This window comes from Dasypus novemcinctus, chromosome 1, assembly GCF_030445035.2.
Source record: "Dasypus novemcinctus isolate mDasNov1 chromosome 1, mDasNov1.1.hap2, whole genome shotgun sequence".
In the NCBI taxonomy this organism is placed as follows: domain Eukaryota; kingdom Metazoa; phylum Chordata; class Mammalia; order Cingulata; family Dasypodidae; genus Dasypus; species Dasypus novemcinctus.
The window spans coordinates 105413000-105426084 of NC_080673.1; positions in this window are offsets into that span (position 1 = coordinate 105413000).

Here is a 13085-nt window from a genome sequence, read left to right on the forward strand (position 1 = left end):
TATTCTAAAATTACACTTATGTCTATTGGGTGGAGTAGGAATAAGTGATAAATGTTAAAAATTGTCTTTTACTGTCTATGAACATGATTTTTAATTAATTTATTTTTGACATGATGTCAAAATTAATTGATCTGATAGGTTTCCTAATAGCAAACCATCTTTGCATTCCAGACGCAAGCTGTATTTGCAAATGATATTAAGTTGTTATTATTCTTTCTGGGTTATTTACATTTACATTAATAAGAGAGATTTCTTTTCCAGTCTTTATCAGGAAGTTTGAAGAAATTGAAGCAGATGCTGCTAAATTAAAACACAATTTAAACCATGTATCTTATCGATATGTTTCTGACAGTTTCAATCCTTTTGCAATTATTTGCTTCCAAAACGTATCTAAGAATATGACCAAGAAAGAGCTGGCAAGTGGAAATATACATTTGGATTAGCAAGGTATAATTTTTAAATGAATAAGTTTTAATCAGGGTTATTCACCCTTTGCAGCTAGATGGGAATTGTGAATCCAATCTAACATCTGAAACAATGCAGAGTGCTGGAAAATAGCATTTTACTAACTTAAATTTTTATTCTTTAGCAGAAGAAAGCAATAAATGAGTAAGTGAATGGGTGAATAAATTAGTGTCATTTGCATAGTAAGATAAATCATAGTATTCCAAATACAAGCTCCTTTCACCAACACTATTTTATTAAAACATTGCATTTAAATTTTTGCAGTAAACACTTGGAGAGATTATCTATTCCAAGGTTTTAAGAGAGGCAGTATATGAAACTGGTAAGGTTTTGTGCGATCTATGCATCTTAAAAAAAAAAAGATAATAAAAAAAAGAAATTGGTAAGAACACTGAGGGCATGGGGTTTAACATCCTGTCTGCACCTCTTAGCACTTGTATATCTTCTAGCAAGTAACCTCTTTGTCCTAGGGTTCCTCAGATGTAATTATTAGATAGTAATATTTCATGGTATTATTTTGAAAGTTTAAATCAGTAAGGTGTTTAGGAAAAAACCTGTGGATTAGAATATGTTCAATAAATATTAGCTAACAAAGATGGTGGGGGTTGTGTTAGTTGTATGTGAAATTAGCCTCACTTAGGCAGAAGTTGTCCCTCAGTAGCATTCTTTCCACTAAACAGAACCAATAAAAAGTACAACCACAAAGAGGCTTCTAAATAATTTTCTCTATCAGCTCAAAGTGCTGATATAAAAGAGAGATAATGAATGCTTAGTTTTTAGCACAGTCACTGGCATCTAAGTTTTATGATTATTATAGTGTATTTGGCTAAATTAAGGGCTAATTATTTTAAGGCTAGGCATTTATATAAATACAACATGTTGTTAGAGAGACAGTAACAAGCTGTACACCAGACAGAGATTTGCTACTTGTGTCGACCGGCTATGGGTATGTCCTTTAAAAAACACAGCTTGCTATATTTCCTTAAAAGCCTTTCAATTTGCTCAAACCCATGTTCAAACCCTAAAAGTCATATACCATCTGGGTGGGAGGAGAAAATAAAAACCAGGCCAGAAAAATTCATTCCAGACCACCTGAAGATGGATTTTTAAACTTATTACCTGACCTAAAAATGTTCTACATAAAATGAATGTTGGTATTACCTAAAAATGAAAGAATATACAATACAGCACACATTTTTAAAATAGTGTAATAAAATTACACTAGAGCATAAATAGATTTGCTGATGCTTTTACCTCAAATATTTGGCAGTGATAATTATAGTTAGTCTAAGTGGAACCTGACATTTGGGAAAGTTTCGCCATAGTCATTATTGAACTTGTGTGTGTGTAGGTGTTCTGGTGTGTGTGGTCAAATATATGGATATTTCAGCTGCATAGGTCTCCAGAGGTTTACCTCTCTTTTTTGTCCGCATTTCAGGTTGACTATATATTTTTTATGCCGTGGTATTGTGTCTTCTACAGTAAATTCTTTACAATGTGTTTTTGGATGAGACACATTAGTCTCATTGGTATATACCCTGTTCATAATTAACAAATGTACTTTTAATACACTTAATAAAAATGGAAGCTCAAATAGTGAAAGATTAAAAGTTAGGGATTTTTGGAAATACATAAACTAACATTTCTTCTCCAGATCTTTTGAGGATGAAATACCTTTAAAATATCTTCCCATTACTCATTCTTCTCCGTGGAATAATCATTTATTCAACAAACACCTTGGCAAATATAAAATCTATCTCAACTAATTGAGGGGTTGGTTTTTAAATTTAGTTACTCTTCCTGCTCTTTTAAATGTCTTTTGTTAAAACAGTTTTAATCATGAGGAAATTGGGTAAACTTATGACTCAAATTCTTTAGAGAATAGTCTTAATTGTCTAGCATCATATTTCCCAAGCAGTCTCACTGCCTTAGAAAATGATTTATTAACCAGAGTTTAGCTGTCTTTTGCTTTTGTTGTCGATGACAAAAGACATGTTTAAGCACATTAAATTGGCTTAACGTACTGGACAGAAATGATGGTTTAGCAGATCAGAATTTGCTGCCAATGCATATTTCTTCTTGTGTTGCATATAAGGAAAAGTTAATCTGACCTCAAAGAAAAGAAACATATGCTCCTAAAGATAAGGTTCCAGAGATGAATGAGTCTGTCTGCTATATAGCATTTGTTGGCCAGAGAGAAGGGAGAAAAAAATGAGGGTGGAGATATAAGAGAAAACGAGACTTACCAAAAGCCTGATTCCAAAGGGAAAAAAGTGAAGTAAAACAGAGAAATGACACGTAAAATGGAATGAAAGTGGATGAATAGATGGTGAATGTGAATAAACACAGGTATATTGGTAGCCAGCAGTCTCCCGGGGTCATATTTGTTATTTGTTCCTTAGCAAATGATTCTGGAATGTTAAACATTCAATGTGTCTGTTCTAATGAATTAGGCTGTCAAAAACAAACAAATAAGCTCTATTTGGGGACTATGGTCCATCAATTATATAATTCCAACAGGCACAATCATCAGCCAGTTTCTATTTTCAGCTATGTCTATATGCAGTGAATGAATTGATTTGAGACTGTAGAGTTCTTGGCCCAGTTTGGTGTGGTTCATGTAGCTGGGACTGAAAGGGGTGGTTTCACCTCACAAGAATTAGTACAATGAGTGGTGACTCAGGGTGGCTGTATTTAAGTTCCACAGAATTGTTTTGCCCTCTGTGACACTTGCTCAGTCTGTGCGTTCATTTTATTTACTGCCCTTTTCCCACTTTCTTTCCAATCCATACATATTTTAAAACTGTTTATATTTTATTTGAAAAGTGTTATATACTAGTATATTATAGTACAATAATGATATAATTGCATTAACATAATGTTTTATATAATATGTAATAGCAATATACTTTATTTTATACTAGAAATACTTTTGTCAGTCAAATCCTCCTTGGTCTTCCAACATTACTGGGTTTATTGAATGCTACTTTATTCTTAAAATTAATCCCTTTATTTTTAGATGCTTCACTTACATGGTTTTCTTGTTCCTTTCTGATCACTTCCTTTTTCCTTTATTTTTATCTCTATAGAAATATTTAAAAACTAATGACAGTCTGTGAGAACAGTTTTCTTTGGTCAATTAAATAGGGAAATACTGTAAATGATGCCCCTTTCTTGAAGATCATTTAGTGTATTAGTTTCTTTTCCAAGTCTAGAATGGAGAAACCTGTCTAGATGTTTTATTCAAAACTTGTAACACTATTTTAACTACTCTTTTGGTTTCTTGTTTCTTGTTATGCTGTAAAGGTTCAGTTATTTGCAGATAGCTCCAATATTTATTATATAAATAATTTCTATCTCAAGCATCAGTCCAAACTTTCTGGTTGCCTGTTGACTGCCTTGGGGTGATTATTATGCCAGAACATAATAATTGAGCATAAAACTCAATATTTTCAAATAAAGATTCATCACCTTTCCTGTTAATTAAAATATTTGTCAATTGGCTTCATTGAGCCAGGCACTGAAGGGTGTTATGGACAGAGCATTAAACAGGACATTGACTCTACAGTGAAGACAAGTAAGTTGAAAGTGGGGTAGGAGCTGAGGGTAGATGAGAACAATGAGAGAGACTGGAATGCTATAAAGATATAAAACCATGAAAAGCTTTGCATGTTGTATTATGGAATTGAAATGTTTCTTGACAGCAAATGGGAGCTATCAAAAGGTTTTAAAGTAGGCAATGATCTTATTTGCATTTTATAAAGATCATTTTGACTCCAGGATGAGGTATACTTTGCAAGGCTAGAGACTATGAACTACATTGAATAATCAAAGAGATGATAATCTTATGAAACGTGCCAGGATTTGCTTTATGTTATTCTTTTGTTTGAGTACTTTAGCTACTTTCCTTACTAAATGCGAGGTCCATGGGGACAGGAACTTTATCTTGTTTAACCTTGTATACTTGACCATCCTTAGCACATTTCCTTACACGTAGTATATATTTTCTTAATGTTTGCTCAGTGAGTAAATAAATTTGATCTTGTTACTGTTCAAAACATTTTGTAGAGTACATTTCTTCAAAGGAATGCAGTACAAAAAAATATAAAGGATGCAGCTAATGAGAACTAGGAGAAATAAGAAATTAGTGGTGGGTGAAATACCATCATAAAGAAGAAAGAAAAAGAAAATTTGAGATAAGAATTGCCTGTTTAGGAGACTTATTAGTTCAAGGGACTCATAATTCAAAAACTTTCACTTCTAAGTCACAGAACTCCAGTCTTTCCATCACCAGCTATTTTGTAACTACACTAGCTTGTCAGAACTATAATAGGCAGTAAAATCATGTAGGTTTCTGTTCCAATTTGATTATAGTTCAGTAGTTACATTGGAATTGAAACTCAGCTCAAGGTGCAAGGAGTTAAAACAAATGGAGCCTTAAAATGCTAATAGGTCTCTTTCACTCTTAGAGAGTATGAGTTTGCATGAATGCTTTTGGGGCATCCATTGGTTGTGTTACAAAACAATAAAACAATAATCTTTAGGCTAAGTGTATAGAATTATTATTCAATTTCAGCAAACTTGGAAGAAATCTTCCATACTGTCAGCAAATGCTAAGAGTTAAATAAAACCTAATATCAATAGTTTATTGAGCATATGTTATGTGTCTGGCTATATATAATCTCTTATAAATCATTCTATCTATCCAATATTATCACACTTTACAGATAGAAATGTTGAGTATCACAAGGGTGAAAAAAACAGTTAATAACTGGAAAAGTCTAGCTGACTTGCTGACTTCTAAGTCTGCTCTTTAGTCATGCTTCCCAATTTTATTTCAAAGAAAAGAGATTGGCTCCTTCCTAAGCTCAGAGGTACCTAAGAACTCATTGGTTTCAAGTTGGATTTAAACAGTTATAGAGACAATTAGTTCAACTATGTTTATTAGAAATACCGCTGTGCTGATCAACATGTTAATAAAATTAGAAGCTATAAACCACCATTGAAAAATATTATTTCCTTTGTTTATATGTTTGGCTGGATCAAAGATATTATCTTCCTGATTCCAGGAAGAACAATTCAAATGAGCCCCCAAAAAGTCTGGGTGGTGAGAAAAATAGTGTTCCAGTAGTAATGAGTTTGGGAGTGAGCATCAGTAAAGTGTAGGCACATTGCTAGTAACCATATCACCAAAATAAACTAAAGTCCAAGTGCAAAAAGTTTGCTTGGTAATAACAAAAGTAGCCAATATTGTTCCCCATGCTTGATGAATATTCTAAGCAAAGCCAGAATGTATACTTTATATGTTCTAATAGATCTTATTTTTTATTCCTTTTATTCCTAGTTTTTAAAATATGGTATTGCTTTCTAAGTAGATGCAGCTGCTACTGGGTTTAAAAGGAAACAAACATCATTTTAAAGTGCCTGCAAGGATATTTGTAAAGACAGAAAGTGAATTACTCCTATGAAGGGTAGAGGAGTCTATGGCCCCCAAAACCAATTCATTAAAACCAACCTCATCTAGTATCACAACCAGTGTCCTGAAAAAAATCTATGGTATCTATTCTGTAGACAAGAAATGACTATGTCATATTTTAAAGGAAAATCATTCATTCTGTATTTTTTTCAACCTTGAAACACATAATAAAGTGCAGATGAGATAAAAGGAACCTGTTCTGATTATTTTTCCTGAGATGCGGTAGAAAGGCTTGGACCTAACAGGCAGGTTGCTTTAAAAAGCTATGACTTATCAACTTCCAAGGAGTATGAATAAATGCCCAGCCTTGAGCACTTAGAAAAAACACTGCAGAACTTTTTGGATGCCCAGACAGCATATACAGAAGACTCAGCATATACATAAGGTCTTTCAATACAGTTAGCACATAACATTTTTTTTAAGTTGAAGTCGAAAAAAAATAGATAATTTTCACCTTGGTGACATTTAGTGATAGCAAAAATGATACTGATATTATGAATAGAGCTCAATCTGCAAACTATCAGAAACCATGACTCTTATCCTTACCTGGGAAATATTTGTATTGGTATAGGCTTTGATGACTTAATATATAGAGCAATAGCTAAATCCTGTTTGTAATACAAACCTAACCAGAATTGTTATTTTTTTAGAGGTTTTGTAAGGAACTTAGAATTCATGGGCTATAAAAAAATCCCATCTTCACTCCTATTCAATGAATTTTTACATTTTTTTAATGAAGTAGTAGGTACTTTGATTAAAGAAATGCCTAAATATCTGTCAAAGTGTAACACTTTGACTGAAACTCATTACATTAGCCCCATATTAATTTCTCTTACTTTGTTGATAGAGGGAGTAGAAGTAAGACAAGACATAACTTCTTGGAGTTTATATGTAGAATGAAAAAAAAAAGATGCTACAGAGTAGAAAAAAATGTGGAGGAAAAGTTGAACTATATAATATGGGAGTAATATGTACTGCTTGACATGCTTCCAGAGACATTTCACATGGAGAGTTTTACTTACATGCTGCATTCAGGGGTGAACTGTGAAACGTCTACAGTTCAAAATCGTGTCTCTTGATTCCCACAGAGGTCAGGCTTTCTTCTTGGAATAGGGACTGTCTTAGTTTGCCAAGGCCACTAAAACAAAGTACCATGGACTAGTTGACTTAAATCAGAAATTTATTGCCTCACACTTCTGGAGGCTGGAAGCCTGAAACCAAGGTGTCAGCAGGGCCATGCTTCCTCTTCTAGGAGAAAGTGCATTCATTCCATACCTCTTGCCTGGATTCTGGTGATAATCCATGATATTCCTTGACTTGTGGAAGTATAAACTCAATCTCTGCTTCCGTCACAAGGCTATCTATTTCTCTCTGTGTGTGTCCAAATATCGTCTGCTTATAAGGACACAAGTCATATTGGATTGTGGGCCTACCTTAGTGTCATTTTGGCCACATCTTAATTAAGCACTTCTTCAAATATCTTTCTAAAGATCTTTCTAAATGGGGTCATATTCGTAGAACTGGGAGTTAGGAATTGAACATATTTTTTGGGGTACACAATTCAATCTTTAACAAGAAGATATTTAAATATAAAAAGTAGTAGGAATAACATCACTTCAACTTAATGTCTAAGTAAACTATTCCTCATGGAAACAACAGCATGTTCTTAAAAAAATCCCTAAAACACAGAGCTAATGCTGATAACCATGTGAGAACACCTTGCCTCCATCTCTAAGTCAAAATACAAATTAGTCCATAGGTCACTGAAGATAACCATTTCTCTGTTCATGCTTAATTAGAATTCAGTAGGAAAATAATACATGTAGTGTGTCTTAGAAAATTCGCTAAGGAGCAGATCCAAGATGGTATCAGAGTAGATCAGGAATGGCTCAACTTTCTTGCAAAAAAGGGAGGGGGTGTAGAAGCCATCCAAGGGGGTCCCCTGAAAACCAGGGAAGTGCCACATGCATCATCCTGGTGGGACTGGGGATGGAGAAAGGGAGAACCCAAAGGGAAACCCTTGAGTTGACACCCCATGGCTGGGAATGTTGCCCATTCCCCATCCCTTGAGGTGAACAGCCTTGGTAAAACCTGCAGCTGAGTGGCCAATGGAGAGAAGATTGCTCCCTGGGAAAAGGGAGGGTATGGTAGAGGGCTGAGTGTGATTCTTATTCAGCTACTGTGATTATAATAACTTATTGGTTCAGAAGAGCTAAAGGAAATGGAAGGATACATCTACATGGAAGGATTTGCCAAGGAGCACCATTTGCTGGTCAGCCAGGAAAATAAAGGAAGACAGATGGGTCTCTCTTGATTATATCCCAGGCATGGTAGATCTGGTTGGGCCCCCTTAGCAGCTCCCTGCCCATGTTTTAACTACTAAACATGGAAATAGTAAAGTTAAAAAAAAAAAAACCTAAAAATCTAATAAGAGATGCGAAATAATACCCCTAGGCAAGAGAGAAAAACTGATCAACAGAGAAAAATCACCAACAGATACCTAGGTATCAACAAAAGATAAAGAACCATACTAAGAAACAAGATGATATGGCTGAGCCATAGGAACAAATCTCCTTAATTAATTTAAGGAGATGAAGGAAAATATGACTAAAGAGATAAAAAATATTTAGATAACACTGTGTGAGCATAAAGCACAACTTGAAATCCTGAAGAAAAAGTAACAGAGTGTATGGGAATGACAGACAAAATGGAAGAGATTAAAAATATATTAGAAGGGGGGGGCAAGATGGCATTGGAGTAAGTGCACCCACATCATCTCTCCTATCAAAAAATGGCTGAGTGGGGACAAAATCCTGCCTGAGTGAACTGTTTTGGGAACCCACAAAGCAGGAGTCTTCAGGACATTGATCTGGAGACAATGCGACAAAAAGAGTGATTGCTCAAGTTAAAACCATGAGTTTCTGGTACTAGAGGTAAAAGCTGTGGGACAGCTAAGCCCCTCCCTCAGGTCAGGAAACCATGGCATTCCCCAAATCTTGCTGTTACACAGCCAAAGGAGACAAACTCTGAGAGTGGGAGGGCTCTAGTGAAGGGTAAAGAGAGGTCCTACATGCAGGTTCAATTGTCTGGACCCTTTTTGAGCTTTGAGGAGCATACCAACTGGCTTGAGGAGAAACCAGGAAGAGGGGAGAGATAAATCTGCTGAGGCAGCCTGATTTACCTAACCTCCTTGGGACAGGAAAATTGGTCAGGGAGAATGTGAAGTTAGGCAATTAAGTAGTCCTGTGCAACTCACCTAAGGGAGCTTCCCCTGGGTCTCTTATTTTTCCAAAAAAAAAAAAAAAGATTACTTTTGTTATATAATTTAACTTAGTTTACTCGCTAAAACCCACTTCAAAATCTGCAGTGAGAAAGCTACAGGGTAACTGATTGATAACCGCTGGAAACCTGACAAGCTCCACAGGGACTTAAGAAGGAAGTCTGATTTTTCTTAATGTTTTGTTGACTCATTGCTTGTGAGATTGTCTGTTTTTTTTTAGTCTTCTTGTCTTTCTTTACTCTTCCCCCCCCCCCTTTTTAAAAATATTTTGAAAAATAGGTCATTTTGGCTTCTTTCCTATTTGCTGTGTTTCCTCTTCCTCAATTTCCTCTTTTCTGTGTTTACTAATTTTGGCTACCAACACTATCTCTTCTCTTTCCTACATCTTTCTATCTTCAACATTCTGTTGCTCTTAAATTCCACCTCTTTGTTTAGCCCCCAATTTGCCTGGCTTTTTATTTCTAACACTTCTATTCTGTTTTCTATCTTTTATTAACTCTTTCTGTTATTGTCCTTTCCTTTCTCTTTCCCTCTCTGTTCATCACACTGACCTTTATAATTCATGCTATATTCTTTTCCATGTTCAGTTTCCCATTTCATTGTAGGTGCTCCACTTCTTTATTCCTATAACTCTATATTACTTACATGAGTTTAATATTCATTCTCCTAGGTCTTACATGGTTTTTCTGCTAACATTTACTATCAACACTACTGTTACACTTTTTCTTCTTTTTACCTCTTTTGCTTTTCTTGGCCCTAATCTTTTTCTTTCAAGGGAACTAAACAACAAGGAAGTGGAGTAATAAGAAGAAAGTATCAAAGAGAACACTTAACACACACACAAAAACAGCATCTAAATAAAACCTGAGACTAGAGGGAGAAGTTAATCAACTGAACAAACCAACCAAGGTAAAATGATAACCAGACAGTAACAAAAAATTACAAACCATACTAATAATAAGGAAGACACAGCTAGCCCAATGAACAAATTAAAAACCAGGAAGAGGGGCAGAACATCGAGCAACTAATCAAAACTCTCCAAACAGATGCCATGTACTGACTTAATAAAGTGAAGGAAGAGATTAAGGATATTAAAAAAAAAACACTTGGAAAACATACTGAAGAAATTGTAAACATACACAAACAGATATGATGATGGTGAATGGCACAATCCAAGAAACCAAAAATACATTCTCAGCAAATAACAGCAGACTGGAACAGGCAGAAGAAAGAATTAGTGATGTGAGAGACAGTACAACTGATATCAAACAGATAGTAGAATTGATAGATAAAAAGATAGAAAAAAATCCAACAGGGACTTAGGGATCTGAATGCACAAACATACAAATTACTGGCATTCCAGAAGGAGAAGAGAAGGGAAAGGGGACAGAAAGGATGTTGGAGGAAATAATGGCTGAAAACTTCCCAAACCTATTGAGGGAGTTGAATGTATATGCCCAGGAAGTGAAGAGCATCCCAAATAGTATAAATCCAAACAGGCCTACTCCAAGACATATACTTGTCAAATTATCCAATGCCCAAGACAAAGAGAAAATACTGAAGGCAGCAAGAGAAAAGAGGGACATCACATGAAAGGGGAGCTCAATAATATTAAGTGCTGATTTCTTATCTGAAACCATAGAGGCAAGAAGGCAGTGTTATGACTTAGTTGATACTAAAAGAAAAAAAAAAAAAAATCCAGCCAAGAATACTCTATTCAGCAAAACTGGCATTCATTTATGATGGAGAGCTCAAAATATTCACAGATAAACAGAAACTAAGAGAGTATGTCAATAAGAAATATGCCCTTCAAGAAATACTAAAGGGAGTTCAGCAGGTTAAAAGGAAAAAAACAAAACAAAAGAAGGAGTTGGAGGAGAGTGTCAGAACAACCAAAAAGAGAATGATAAATAAAAACAACCTACAATATACATACCCAAAGAAAATGCAAACACACAAAATAAGAAATGAGAAAGGGGATATTGCCACTGAGTCCACAGAAATAAAGAGTATCATAAGAGGATACTTTGAAAAACTGTATGTCAACAAGAAGGACAATTTAGAGGAAATGGACAAATTCCAAGAAACACATAAGCAGCATACATTGATGAAAGAAGAATTGATAATCCCAACAAACCAATCACAAATAAAGAGATAGAATCAATCATTAAAAACCTCCCAACTAAAAGAGCCCCTAGACCAGATAGCTTCATAGGTGAATTCTACCAAATATTCCAGAAAGAACTAATGCCAATCTTGCTTAAATTCTTCCAAAAAATCAAAATAGCAGGAATATTGCCTAACTCATTCTATGATGCCAACATTACCCTAATACCAAAGCCAAGCAAAGATACCACAAGGCAAGAAAATTATAGATCAATCTCTCTAATGAAACTAGATGCTGAAATTCTCAAGAAAATACTTGCTAATCTTATTCAACAACACATCAAATGAATTATACATCATGACCAAGTGGACTTTTTCCCTGATATGCAAGGATGGTTCAACATAAGAAAACCAATATAAACACCATATAAACAGGTCCAAAAAAAATTAACATGATCTTATCGATAGATACAGAAAAGGCATTAGAAAAAAATACAGCATCCTTTCTTATAAAAACACTGTGAAAGATAAGAATAGAAGGAAACTTTCTGTACACAATAGAGAGTATATATGAAAAACTCACAGCTAACATCATTTACAATGGTGAAATCCTAAAAGCTTACCCTTGTGAACATGAGCATGATCATGAATAAGATAAGGATGCCCACTATGACCCGTACTATTAAATATTGTCTTAGAAGTACTTGCTTGAGCACTGAGGCAAGAAAAAGATATAAAAGGCATCCAAATTGTAAAGGAAGAAAGTCAAAATTTCACTATTTGCAGACAACCTGATCCTATACATAGAAGGACCTGAGAAATCTGTGACAGAGCTTTAGAAATTATAAATGAGTTCAGTAAAGTTCCGGGTTATAAGATCAACGTGAAAAAATCAGTAACATTTTTGTACTCCAATAATGAGAAATCTGAGGAGGAAATCAAGGAAAAAAAATCCATTTACAATAGTAAATTAAAAAATCAAACATCTAGGAATAAATTTGACTAAAGATGTAAAAGCCTTATACATAGAAAAATATACAACACTGTTAAAGGTAATCAAAGAAGACTTAAATAACTGGAAGAATTTTCCCTATTCATGGATAGGAAGACTAAATATGATTAAGATGTCTATCCTACCCAAACTAATCTACAGATTTAATGCAATCTCAATAAAAATCAATGCAGCAATTTTTTAAATTATTTATTTATTTATTTATTTTTAATTACATTATGAAAAATATGAGGTCCCATTCAACCCCACCGCCCCCGCCCCCCACTCCCCCCACAGCAACACTCTCTCCCATCATCATGACACATCCATTGCACCTGGTAAGTTCATCTCTGAGCATCACTGCACCCCATAGTCAATGGTCCACATCATAGCCCAGACTCTCTCACGTTCCATCCAGTGGGCCCTGGGGGGATCTATAATGTCCCGTAATTGTCCATGAAGCACTATCCAGGACAACTCCATGTCCCAAAAACACCTCCACATCTCATCTCTTCCTCCCGTTCCCCACACCCAGCAGCCACCATGGCTACCGTTCCCACACCCATTCCACATTTTCTCTGTGGACATTGGATTGGTTGTGTCCATTGCACATCTATGTCAAGTGAGGGCTTAGATTCCATATGGGTACTGGATGCACTCCTCCCGCTTCCAGTTGTAGACACTCTAGGCTCCATGTTGTGGTGGTTGACCTTCTTCAACTCCATGTTAGCTGAGTGGAGTAAGTCCAATAAATCAAAGTGTAGGAG